Raw genomic sequence first — 13,959 nt, forward strand, 5'->3', positions numbered from 1 at the left:
CAGAGGTACTGTACGTCTGCTACAAAAGGGCAGCAATCAGCAAGGTAAAGTGAGTCTGACGGGACAGCGACGCATTGACACACAGTATCAAATCCCCCTGTTTGTGCCCTGTCTGCACATGGGAGTGCATTCACCAGGTCTGGAATGTGTGTGGGTCTGCGGGAAGCCTGGATCAGAGGCGTGACAGAGCGATCCCATCCATCAGCGGCTCACTCCATTCCTGTCAGCGACGGGAAACCCAGCCAGCAAGAGCCACCAACAGCAGCAGCCAGAAATAAACAGAGCAACAGCCAGCAGCACTTGTTGCTGACGGTAGCAGGGAGGGAGAAGCTGCAGAAAACAAGGTACAGTTGTGAAGGTGAAAAGAGGGATTGGATATTTACATGGAGAGCCAGAATATCCGGTGTTACAATAGCTATTGCTAACAAAGAGAGGGAGAGAAAGCCTCATGCTTTCGGGTTTAAACCAAACTCTGTTAGAGATTAGGATGAGACCTCCATGGAGGGCAGATTATCCCATATCTGCCAACTGTGGGGTTGCTTGTACCTTCCTCTGAAGCAGCTGGGATTGGCCACTGTCAGAGACATTGAACTAGAATCATAGAATCTCAGGGTTGGAAGGGACCTCAGGAGGTCATCTAGTCCCACCCCCAAACTAGATGGACTGTGGGTCTGACACACCCATTGGTAGGAACTGCGAGGCTAAGTTTCCACCCACTGGCTTCAGAAGCAGCAGCTGGAACATAAGAACATAAGAACAGCCGTACCGGGTCAGATCAAAGGTCCATTTGGCCCAGTATCTGTCTACCGACAGTGGCCAATGCCAGGTGCCCCAGAGGGAGTGAACCTAACAGGCAATGATCAAGTGATCTCTCTCCTGCCATCCTGACAAACAGAGGCTAGGGACACCATTCCTTACCCATCCTGGCTAATAGCCAGCTGGGAATTCAGGAGAACAGTGGTAAATCCACAGAGGGACACAAAGGAAAGGAAGCCAAGAGAGGGAGAGGGAATGGACATGAACTGCCCAGAGAAAGCAGAAATCTAAAGGAGGCGGGGAGGGTGACGAAAGAAAGGAGGAGGAAAAGACCCCCAAAGATGTGGTGAAGGGAGAAAGGGAAACCACCCCTAGAGGGAAACAATCACTAAAGGGGGCCCCAATGCAGCTCCACGGAGAGAGACACCCATCCATCTCTCTGCCCCAGAAACATACCACCTCGGCCCCCTTCTTGGCAGACTCAGAGAAGTTTAGGATGGAAGGGACCAAGGACAATGGGCCCCAATGGTTGGGCTGCAGGAAGTAATGGGGGGAGTTCATCTGCGCTGCCCCATCTGAGTATAAACAGAAGTTTCAGAGTCTAAGGTTTCACATCTAAATTCGCATGGGAAAAAACAAAGGAAAGTGAGAAAAAAGATAATTAAAAAAACGCTTCAGGGTCAGAAAGGCGAGGAGGTTTATTGCTCCCAAGTGAGCAGTGCTGGGCAGGCCGGAATAGCATTTGCATCCTCATGATCCATCTTAAACTCAACAACACTGAAAAAAAACCCAGCCCAACAGTTAAGATCCATCTCTTCAGTGCCAGCGATTTCTGAAATGCAGATGCCAGACCTATCAGATTGCACACACTGAACATAACAGGCTAGGCAGAGAAAAAAAGGCAGCAGAATTTAGTAACTGTGGCCTAGTGGTTAGAATAGGGGGGTGGGAGCCAGGAATTCCCGAGTCCTGATCCTGGATGTTACTGACTTCTGTGGCCTTGGGCAAGTCACTTAAACTCTCTGTGCCTCAGGTTTCCCTCATCTGTAAACTCAGGCTAATAATCCTTCCCTTCCTCACAGGGGATTTGTAAGACTAATGGAACTAATGTTTGTAAAAAATTTGAAGATGAGAAATGCAAAGTACTATTACATATTTAAAATTACCGTCCAGGGACTTAGCAACTCAAACATACCATCTATGAAATCTACCAATGCTGATCTGCTAGACTGAGTGCCTAGCACTCCTGGGAGGGGGAAGGAAAGGGGAAGAGAGGGACCAAAAACTACTCACTGTTTTGTGATATGCCCACAGCCTGGTCAGCTGGTGCATGTCAGACAGATTCCATAGGGATAGAAATACCATAGATAGCTAAAATAGAGCTGTATTGTCTGTCTATGTAGATTACACAGTCACCATCTTTCCTGTATATTTTGACCAAAGGACACTCATTCCATAAATGAATAAGCTCACCGAGGCCTCAAACAATTCAAATCATACCTCTTAGGGGTGCTGAATGGGATATGACAGGGGTAGGCAAGCTATGGCACTCATGCCAAAGGCGGCACGCGAGCTGATTTTCAGTGGCACTCACAATGCTCAGGTCCTGGCCACTGGTCTGGGGGCTCTGCATTTTAACTTAATTTTAAATGAAGCTTCTTAAACATTTGAAAAACCTTATTTACTTTACATACAAAAATAGTTTGTTTATATATTATGGACTTATAGAAAGGGGCCTTCTAAAAACATTAAAATATATTACTGGCACAAAAACCCTTACATCAGAGTGAATAAATGAAGACTCGGCACACCACTTCTGAAAGGTTGCCGACCCCTGGGATATGACATCCCTGTAAATAACTATCTGCTCAGAATCAAGCATGTCCCCTACTCATCTTGGCCTGTCCTGAATTTTACATCCAATAGCTTTGCTGGAAAAACAAAGACGGCTATGACGAAGCAGCAGGTAGAACCCTGCAGATGTTCCCAGTGTTTGTAGCACAAAGAATTGAGGAGCCCAGATTCTGTAACTGGTGTGGCTGGCTCCAGCTGGGCGGGGCGGATTTACCAATGAACACCGGGTGCCCTGGCACAAGCCCCCCCAACAACAGGGGGCCCCAGGGCCAGGCACTTGGGCAGCTCAGCACAGCGCACCCCCCCCAAGGGTGGGGAGGGCAGTGAGGGAGGCTCACCCACAGCCTCAGGGGAGCAGGCAGGAGGTGCGGGTGGCAGGAACGCTGTGAATGTGGGTGGAGGACTCAGGAGAAGCAGCAGGCGGCCGCAGAGCCAGTCAGAGAGAAGCGGCCCTTTGAAGAGGAAACTGCCGCTTCTCTCTGGCTGCATGGCTGCCCCTGCTCCTCCTGAGTCCTCCACCCACGTTCACAGGGACGGATTCAGAAAGTGGCTTTAGCAGGGGAGGTGGGTTGGATGGGGGTGGTGTCCCACGGGGGCAGTTGGGGCAGTGGATCCCAGGAGGGGGCATTCAGAGGACAAGGAACAGGTGGGGTGGATGGGTCAGGAGTTCTGAGGGGGGCAGGAAGTGGGAGGGGTAGATCGGGGACAGGGGCCAGGCTGTTTGGGGAGGCACAGCCTTCCCTACCCGGCCCTCCATACAGTTTTGGAACCCCAATGTGGTCCTCAGGCCAAAAAGTTTGCCCACCCCTGTGCTAGGGGCTGTACACACACACATTGTTAGTGACAGTCCTGGCCTGGCAAGCTTACAGTCTAGACAGACAAGGCAAACAAGCAAAGGGTGAGAGGAGAAAGTGAGGCCTGGAGAGGGGAAGGGACATGCCCAAGGTTACATGGCACAGCCATGAACAGAATCCAGGGTCTCTGGGTCCCAATCCAGTGCTCTGCCCACTACACCACACTGCCTTTCTACTTCAGCCACCCGCAGGTGTCCCATGGCAGACAGCACACTCAGTGAGGCTAGCATGGGATTAGACAAGGCAACAAACTATTCCGAGAGGCGTTAGTGACTGAGATTCAGTGGGGTGGGTCAAGCTCAGGGCTCTCGAGATGGCACCGTTTAAATGAGCGAGATTAAACCAGAGGCTTTCTGCCCTCCCTCTTGTGGGGCATGCTGGGGTTGGGAGGGGGAAGCCAGCAGAGCAGGACCAGCCCAGGAAAGGTGCTTGACCCACACAGCAGGCTGGCTCAAGGGAGGCCCTGCCTCAAAGCACCCCTCATCACCACTGTTCCAGTCTGTGCTGCCCCCTAGTGGCTGCTGCCAACAGCAGCTGAGGTCAGGCCTCCCTCCTTTGGGAGGGCAGAGTGCTGCTGGGCCGAATCCTAGCACTCCAGGGGTTCCCCCAGACTCTCCAGCCCTCTTCCTGCTTTGCTGGGATGGGGAGGAAGCAGCTCCCCGAGTCACCTTCTTCCTGTAGCTCACCTGAGCCAGGGAGGCCAGAGTTTTACCCCAAATATCTCAATGAAGCCCAGTTGCAAAGTCCTTCCATAGAACCCCCAAATAAACCCCAAATGAGGGAGCAAAATGTGGCCGGTCTGAGCACCTCCAAGGCGTGAAGGGGGATCTGAACGCAAAGGGAGCGTGCGTCACCCGAATGTGATACAGCCAGGGCACCAGCGACATGATCATGGACTGACAGCTGCTATCTTTGAAATCCTCCCCCATACTCCCTCTAAAATCATGTGCTCCTTTTCTTTTATGCGAATCCACCTCTGGAGGCATGCTGCAGGTGAAGAGGCGTGGGAGCCTTCCCTTTGTGAGGCTCCTTTACAGGCTGGCTGCATATCTGCATATCTGCTCATGAGGCAAGGATGAATCAGAGCCCAAATGTTTACATGACAACCATCTGCCTTTAGGGACTCCTGCCCGATTTCCAGCCCCCTCTCTGCGGCAGCAGCAAATGCTAAGGGAGAAGCCTCTTATCTCTGGACCTGCGGTGTGGTTTAATATAAGTTTAAAAACAGATATTTTAACAGATCCGTCTTCCAAATGAATTCATGCAAGTAAATCACCATCCAGCTATCAAGCCACAAAGCCGCCGTCTACCCTGTGATTACAGGGTATTTGCAGCTCGGGTAGCCATCCCTCAGCTTGCTTTCACCTCGTGAAGCCGTGACAGCATGCGCTTCAGCACGAGCTGTACGAACCCGCCCAGAACCTGGGATAGTTACTCACAGGGCTCGCCCGCGCTGCTCCCCTCACTGCTCCTTACCAGAGCTAGCTAGAGTAAAGCGACTTGGGGATAGTAGCTACTGAGCTGTAGCATGTCCTCCACGGTTATTGGGGGACTCTTTCAGACAGGCTGCTCACAACTGCACAAGACTCCCCCACAGGGGCCAGGCTAGGAAAAAACAAGCATGTCTTGTAAATGCTCAGCTCACCTCTCTCTTCAGTGATGACCAGATTCCAAGACAGCACAAGGCACAGCTAAGAAACATAAGATTTTAATGGATCATAAAGTTCGGCAGAGGGTAGGGGGGCAGGGGCAGGCATGGGACATAAAACTGCTTTGGCTATACTTTACATTAAAGGTTAATTTGTGAATAGCTTCTAAGCAGTTAATTGATAGTTAGAAATGTTATGTGTGTTATACATGGTTCTGGAAGGTGCTACAGAAGATGGATAGAAGCAACTGTGAGAGTCTATTCAAACATCCTAATAATTCATTTACCCTTTATAACCACCCTCGATATAAAGGGTGACTGCTACTTTTAACTCTTTTTTTTTTTTAACGGACTTGCTTTCCATTTGATGGTGTCCCTTTAGCTCATGGTGTCTTCCCAACAACCTTCTCGGGGTACGTATACACACAGCCATTGCTTCAGCAGTTACTGAAATGCAGCCACGTCTGTGATGGAACACAGTAGCACTACACGACAATCTGCAAGGGCCTGCCAACAGCCACAGCCTCTGGACAAGCGACCTAAAGGACCAGTGTCGTGCCACCAAGACCCTGAGTTATCCAGCCCCTTCCCCATGTTTCCTTAACATCTCATGGCTCATGAGACTGATGAATGTAACCAGCGTAGGCTGAGTCCCCTCTTACTATACCAAGGCAGGAAACCTATGGAAGTTAGCAGCGCTCAGCACATTGTGGTCAGGCCCTGAATAACTGGTGCCCTGCCCCTTCTCCAGAGCTGGTCTGACGCAGACTTAACCCCACAGCAGCACTCTCACAGAAAGAGGCTGCAGAGGGCTGTGTGTGTGCAGACCTTCCCAAGGAAGAGTTGGGGGAGAAGGCGGTGGATGGGAGGGAAAGCAATCCTCCTCCCTGGGCTGCCCACTTAGGGTAGGTCCATACTTACCGCGCGGGTCGATGCGGTGAGTTCGACTTCTCGGAGTTCGAACTATCGCGTCTAATCAAGACACGATAGTTCGAACTCCCCACGCGCTCCGGTCGACTCCGGAACTCCACCACCGCGAACGGCGGTGGCGGAGTCGACCTTGGAGCCGCGGAGTTCGACCCCGCCGCGTCTGGACAGGTAAGTCAGTCGAACTAAGGTAGTTCGACTTCAGCTACGCTATTTGCGTAGCTGAAGTCGCGTACCTTAGTTCGACACCCCCCCGTAGTGTAGACCAGACCTTAGTCATGCTTCCACACTGGGAAAGATAAGGCCTCCCTTGAAAGGGATGAGGGTAGGCAGGGTGTTACTCGCTACCTGTCACCAAGCAAACAGCTGCAAGGAAGTAAGTGGCGCAATCGGGGTGGGAGGACTTTCCAGCCTGTGAGCACTGAGTTCGGCGGATAATCTTTCAGGGTACGTTTTTACTGAAGGCAAGATGATGCTGGGGTGAAGCCCCAGGCCTGTGACTTAGGAGAGCTGGGATCCATGTCTGGCTTTGCCACGGGTTTCCTGTATCCTGTGGGATGCTCAGCAGTCACCGCCCATCCTGCTCCTGGGAGGGTGCTACTCATGGCACGGTCACATCCCAGGATCCTGCCCTTATGGGACTCAGTTTCCCCATCTGTAAGACACTGACCTCACAGGGGTGTTAGGAGCTTAATTCATTAGCTTTTGTACACTCCTTTGAGCTCCCTCGATGGAAAATGCAAAATATTATTAAAACCTGACATCCGAAGCAAAGGATGATCCGGATATTTAACACAATGGCATATGAATCTACACAGGGTTGTGTCCTGTGGAGCTTTACAACCAAACAAAACATCAAACTGGATTATATCCAAAGACACATCTGGCCATTGTAGCAGTGAAGATCTAAAGAAGGGCAAATTCTACCCTGATTTCATCACCCTGCTACAATACACAGTTTCCCAACAGGGTGCTGTAGCGCAATTCTGTCTAAGAACTTGGAGAGTACTTGGCTTGATGAGAGAGGACAGCGTAGGTGGAGGAAGGACCTGAGTGTTGCACTGGCCTGGCCCCGGCTCTTAATGAGCATTGCCAACCTCAACACGTTGGATCAAGATGGGATGTTTTCCTACAAAAACCTGCTCTAGGAATCTGGGGCAGTTCTCTGGCCCGTGTTACACAGGAGGTGAGACTCGATGACCACAATGGTTCCTTCTGGCCTTGGACTCTATGAAGAGATCAAAAGCCATGAGTCAGTCTCCCAAAATCTTGAGATTATTATTATTATTATTATTTTTTACGAAGCCAATAACGTGTTTCTTTGGTCTGGCAGTTGATTTGGGCCTATCACCACGGTGGGTGCCGCCCACTCGCCCACTTGTATGGAGCAAGGGGATATTGGCAGGAGCTCTCGCCCCAACATCCGTCCCTCCCCTCCCCAGCTATTAATTCTGCCCCCACCAGTGCAAATCCCACCAGCTGGTTTTGCCCCCTCTCAGCCCCCACCCTCACAATTCATCCCCCCAGTCTCACCTCTGCTCCTCCTGGGGCTCTTCACCCCACTCTCCAAGCCTGGGGGGGCCTGCAGTGGGGCCCCCTCCCTGCCTTCCCAGCTGGGGGGCAGCTCCAAAGACTCTTCACTCCTCCCGCCACCCTTCCGAGGGGGGGCAGCAGAGGCACTGTCCTGTCCCCGTTGCTCACTGGAGGGGGGACGAGGGACCAGAGCCACCCTGCTCTGGTGGGCTCTTTAGCGCCCTGCTCCCCTCCTGTGAGGACGGCTTCAGGTTGCCATAGGGTAAGGGTGAGCGAGACCCCACAGCTCTGATTGGTTGTTCTGCCCCAGGAGGTGGGCAAAGGGGGTGGTAAGCCAATTAGAGGGCTCCAAATCACTAGGGGCCTGGGGTGTCTCACGTTGCAGCCCCATTGGCCACGCTGCTTCACGCTCACCCACAGCATCCCCTGCACTGCCCCGGCCGGGGTACACGTGCATTTCGGAGAGCAGAATTTGGGCTAACGAGCATTCGGCTCCCACAGGACAAGATATTCTAGCAACAGGAGCATTGTTGTAAAGGCAAATCTATCTTCCCGCCCTTCCCCACAAACACCTTTAAATCGGGGCCTGAACCACCCCAGAAATCACCCCTGCAAGATTACGCACTATTCCCTAGACTTTGGGGGGGGGGTAGTTGGGGGGGCAGGGAAGGGGAGAACCTCAGAGAACAAGGTTTGGTCCAATTTAGCAGAAGCAGCTTTTTGTTAACACACAGGCAGCTTTTTGGGAGATGCTTCCCTGAGGGCAAGTTCAACCCTCTGGTAGCAAAGCAGCAGCACCTGGGGCAGAGCGGAGGGAGAGAGCCAGGCACATTTTGGTTTGCAAAGCGGCTTATCAGCTCATTTTCTTGAGCTCCAATAGTTCTGTGTGCCTCTATCTAGGATTTTCTCTTCTGCACAGCACTGTAGTACCCGAGCACCTATTACACCATCCGTGCAAAGATCTCAAAACAATTTGCAAATCAATGAATCAATCCTTAAAGCACCCCCAGAAGGTAGATATTATCACTGCCTTTGACATGGGAAAACCGAGTCTGGGACCTTCAATGGCCTTAAGGGAGTTAGGAACCCCTTGTCTTTCAGTGGGAGTTGGATACCCGGCTTCTTTAGGCTCCTGAAAATACCAGTGTAAGTGACTTATCCGAGGATACACATCAACTCACTAGCAGAGCTGGGAACAGCAGCCAGCCCTCCTGATTCCCTGTCCTGTGCTTTAGCCACTAGACAGTAAAGAAGTGCTACAGAATTTGAAACCATTCCATTTGTCTTCCTAAGGAAACACACTTTGCCACTCGGTATAAGCTTGCTTGGCTCCCTGTGTGGAACTGCGATGACATACAGTGGTCGTTCGGTGTAGCACAGCATGCACTGATTTGTGGGCATCCCAGAAAATGTACAAGCATTAAGCATCTTTCATCGGATGAGACAGACCCCTACATGCTTGAGCAGTAGCTAAAGGCATCACCTTGTCCAGCACTAAAAAGGAGCCATCTCAACAGTGAAAACACAGCATCGGTTTTGCACCTGCCTCATTACACAGGAGAGGGGCTAAAAATAACTTCTCCAGTTTAAACTGCAAGGGGAGTTACTCTAGGCTTCAAGGCCGGAAGGGATCATTACAATCATCTAGTGTGACCTTCTGCACAACACAGGACAGAAAACCCTCACTCAGGGACTCCTGCATCAAGCCCATAAGTTCTCTGTTAGACACTCAGCCAGTCTTGAAAGACTTCAAGTGATGGACAAACCTTAGATCAGCTCAAGTGAGTAATTAGGGGCTCAGATACTATGGTGGTGAGCACAGCTAATGTAATGCCTGAACAGAGAGGGGAAATAGCCTTAGTATCCTGGCTACATTGTATCCCCACTCACTACTCTCTGGTTTTGTTTGCCTGTATTTTGTTTTCAGCTGTTCAGGTCTTTCCATCCCATGGAAATGGTGTACATCAGCCAAGCTGGACGATCCCTATGTAAAAGGATAAATGGACACAAGTCAGATATTAGGAATGGCAATATACAAAAACCCGTAGGAGACCACTTCAACCTCCCTGGACACACAATAGCAGATCTTAAGGTGGCCATCCTGCAGCAAAAAAAACTTCAGGACCAGACTTCAAAGAGAAACTGCTAAACTTTAGTTCATTTGCAAATTTGACACCATCAGCTCAGGATTAAACCAAGACTGGTCAGCTCACCTGACAGATTTTGACTGGTACATGTTTCCCTCCTGTAGGACCTGATCCAACTCCTACTGAGTTCAACAGGAGACTTTCCATTGACCACAATGGGAATTGACTAGGGCTCTTCAAAAGAATGCAGCCAACTGGATCCCCCGCAATGGCTCACCCAATACCCCTTCCGCTCGATGCCAGAAGCTGAGAAGGGAAGCGTAATCCCAGTTATGACCCAAGGCTCATACTCAGACATGGGTAGAAGGAGGAAATTTCAGACGCTTCCAGAGCTGCCACAAAAACCTCCAGATTTTCATGATGCCAGAGCTGTGGGTGCTGTAGGTATGTCTGATCTCATATGGATATGGCACATAAGCATGGACAGGTATCACCACCATAGACAGACAGGCTGGGGTGTGGGGAGGAGGAGGGAGGGACACACCTGCTACAAAGCAGACAACTTGAATCTATCTACTGTCTGGGGGGGAAAGGGGAAATGACATAATTTTTGTACGCATTTTATTGGATGCCAGTATTTTTCTCCGATGGCAAAAGGAAACCTGGGGGAAGACCTCTGGCTTGTCCATATCCCCCACAGGCAGCTCTCTGCACCCATGCTGAAAACTACATCGACATCTTGCCAGAAAACCCATGTCTAAAAAGGCTGGGCAGGCACTCTGCTGCCAGGGGAGGATACTGGAGCCAGCTTCCCTGCCCTGTCACTGAAGGAAGAAAGGGCTTATTGCTCTGCTCCAAGCTTGCAGGTATCACCGTCTTCCTCCTGTTGGAACTTCCTTACTGGAGCATACGTGCATCCTGCAGTGACTAATGCCTTCATAATGGAGGATTGTGCAATAACATGGCCACAGGGGGAACATCGGACTAACCCAGGGCACTTAGCAGCTGGCTTATATCCTGACTCTTAAAAGTTGATCTACCTTAGAGATACATCCTGGCAGCTAGGAGGCCATGTTACAAAGCTCTGGCCCTCTTCTTAAGAGAGCTGTTGTCACTTTCCTCCCATCTGCCTCTGCAACAAAAAGAAAAAAAGGCAGGAAGTCTCCTACTGGGCCCTAAACCCTGCAGAGATGTCACGGAGCCCTGTGCCACTGATCATCATTATCCTGCAACACCAGAATATAATCCCCTGCTTCCCGCAGGAGACAGTGTTGATATTCCACTGCTGTGACACACAAGCTTGGCTTGGCACATAAAATTTGCAAAAAGTCCAATGAAACCCAGTCAAGGTGAGAGACAAAAAGTCAGCAATGTTGTGGCATGCTTTCTTTTAACTGTACTCCGGCAAAGCTCTGCAACCTCATAGGGTGGTGGAGGGCACGGATCAGCACTCATGTCCGGCTCCCCAGCAGTACCCAGCCCGGGCCAGGGAAGCTAATGATCCAACCAGTGGACCAGATTCGGTGATGAATCCTGGTCACGTGCCACCTGAGGCACATGCTGAGTGTCAGGGGTTGACACTTATCTTGCACGTATGCTAAGAGGAAGAAGGGGTTGGCTGGGAGGAGTTTGGGTTGTTTTTCTGCAGTGACGCAACCAACCTGCAGCAGTTTCTCCCTCACAGGGTTGGGTTTGTCGAGGACTGTGCATGCCAGGCTTAAATATGTGCGTGGAAGTAGGTTCCTTATAAAACACAATCAAGGTGTGTACTCTTTCACAGTTCCAGTACAGGAGATTGCAAGACTGGCTGATCCTTGGGCCAAGGTCTCTTTGTACAGAGGCCTCTCTGTAATCAAAGGGCTCCCCACCAGCAACCTGATTGTCATAGAGTTCAGCCCCCATTTAGGCACCTGACCGAAAAAGCCCAGATTCTCCATGGGAGCTACTGGGTGCTGAGCACTTTTGAATGTCTGGCCTCATCTCTGCCCCGTTGGTCTTTGCTCCCCGCAGGCTCATGTGTTTCCCATATGTCTGTTACAAATGGTTCCGTCCTTCACCTGACACTACATAGACAAATCTGAAATTGGCTGCCCAATCCAACCGCAAAGATCTAAACCAGGACAGGCTGCTCCGAGTCTCAGAAAGGAACAGAAGTACATTCCTAGGCTGGGATCACGTTCTGTATTCACAAGCCTGCACACACCCTGATCACCCTGACACTCAGAACCAGTTCTCTTCTCCCCACGTTTCCCATTCCCGCAGGATTACCCTCGTCTTTCCTCAGCCCTCCCCTGGTCCTCCCCACACATGTTCGGACTCAGTATTTACTGCAGTTTTCCAGGCCTCTCCTCTCCTGCCCTGTCTCACTCTTACCACACTACGTCATCATCTCCGTTCAATGCGCCTCCTGTCAAACAGCCCAGCTGTGCCGAGCTGGTGGAGTGAGAAAGAGACCAGCTGCTTAGAAGGCTGGGGAGGAGAGAGATCGCAGCAGGGATAGGATGGAGGCTCATAAACTTTAAATCCTAGGCCCCAGCCCTGCTGCCTTTTCACACCCTGGATCACCCACTGGATTTAAAGGAAGTGCACGAGCCAGCAGAGCATCAGGATTCTCATGGCCACGCTCCAGGACAAGAGAAGGAGAACTACTGAGAGCGTCTCAGCCGGGACAGTCCTTTACTCGGTCCACTTTCTTGATAAGATTCAGACGACTCCTGCCTGCCGATAGTGGGGGGCAGAGTGAGGGGCAGCCGGCTTCAGCAGTGTTACTGAGCATGCTCAGTACAAGCCGCACAGCAAATCTGGGGGGGGCACATGACCCCACATGCCCTTCCCACACATTGCCCCTGGAGCCAGAGCTGGCATATTGTTCACCGCAGAATCTAGAGGGTGAAAAGACCTACGAGATCATCCAGTCTATCCTCCCAGCCGAACAGCTTGTTCCACACAGTCCATTGTATGGTGCTTTGTCCAACCTAGTTTTACATGTCCAAAGCTGTGAGAGTGACCCCAACTTTCACTGGGAGGCTGTTTCACACTCTAACAGATCTGTCTCACTTTCAGGCAGTCCCATCTCTTTCCCCCGCCCCTCTCTCTCTCTCTCTCTCTCTCTCACACACACACACACAGTCTGAAACCCCTCTCTCTCAATTTCATCCCTTAATTTCTACTTACGCCCCCTTAAACAGTCCCTTCTCTGAGCAAAGCTGCAGGGTTAGATACTACACTTGCTTAAAGGGACTATTTCCCCCAGGGCTCTCACTCAACCAAACTTTATGTATTCAAGTCAACCTTTCCTTATCAGTCAACCCCTCCAACCCCCTCGATCATTTTGGGTGAACTCCGCACTCCGATCTAACCAGCCGTTTTGGCCCAGCAGGGATACCAGAAAAGAGCCCTCTCCTCCCAGAGAAGCTTATGCCACAAGTGTTTTGATGTACTAATCCCTTAAATGAGCGTGTGCAGTATTCATAGCCGCAGGCTAATCCTACTTCCTTGAAACAGCGAGTCCAGTTCTCCTCTCACACCAGTCTCACGCCACTTCACTGGCGTTACTCCTGACGTACACCAGTTTAAGTGAAAGGAGAACGTGGCCCTTTATTTTTAAAAGGTAACCGGTAACTGGAAAGATGAAGCCATTGGTGGGTTATATGCCCCGCTGCGGCTGCTCAGAGAGGGGCAGTACACAATGTTCATTTGAAATGTACTGGGGTTTTCTTCCTTTTGGTTTCCCACAGATGCCCTGTCTGATTCCCATTCTGCATCCCGGCACGCACCATGCTGGGATGTCACAGCTGTCACAGAGCCTTGCTGGCACACGGAACCAACATGTGTGTACATGGGAAGGGAATTACTAACAATAATATCTAGCTTTTATATAACCCTCTTCATGGCTAGAGCTCAAAGCACCTTGCAAAGGAGGTCAATAGTCATTATTCCCGTTTTATGATGGGGAAACTGAGGCACCAGGCAGTGAAGTGACTTGGCCAAGGTCGCTCAGCAGGCCACTGGCAGAGCCAGAAATTGAACGCAGGTCTCCAGAGTCCCAGTCTGCTTCCCTTAAAGTAAAGGCACTGCATCGCAGCAGCTCGAGGAGGATGAGAATCTACTCCCTCTGCAGCACTCACCACTCGTACACATATCTGCAGGTGGCTCACTAGACAGCTAGCAGGTGCCTTTGTCCCCTGTAAGCTGCGTACGTTGCCCTGTAGCACTTTCACCCCACACTGGCCTGCGGCACTTTGGGCCAAGCGGACGGGACTGACCTCAGTCAATCACTGAAGTGGAACTTCACAGAAAT

General features: G+C 51.0%; 1 protein-coding gene and 1 long non-coding RNA gene across 2 annotated transcripts in view; both read right to left on the minus strand.

The window, feature by feature from the left end:
* The window catches only part of PFKFB3 (6-phosphofructo-2-kinase/fructose-2,6-biphosphatase 3), a 70,654-nt gene that overhangs the window by 55,696 nt on the left and 999 nt on the right, over positions 1-13,959 (minus strand). The window lies entirely within an intron of this gene.
* LOC120395312 lies at positions 8,287-13,938 on the minus strand. Its single transcript, XR_005592579.1, has 3 exons — positions 13,787-13,938; positions 10,700-10,791; positions 8,287-9,556 (listed from the first exon to the last, which is right to left on the minus strand). It is a non-coding gene; the product is annotated as an uncharacterized LOC120395312 (long non-coding RNA).

Source organism: Mauremys reevesii, linkage group 1, assembly GCF_016161935.1.
Source record: "Mauremys reevesii isolate NIE-2019 linkage group 1, ASM1616193v1, whole genome shotgun sequence".
NCBI lineage: Eukaryota > Metazoa > Chordata > Testudines > Geoemydidae > Mauremys > Mauremys reevesii.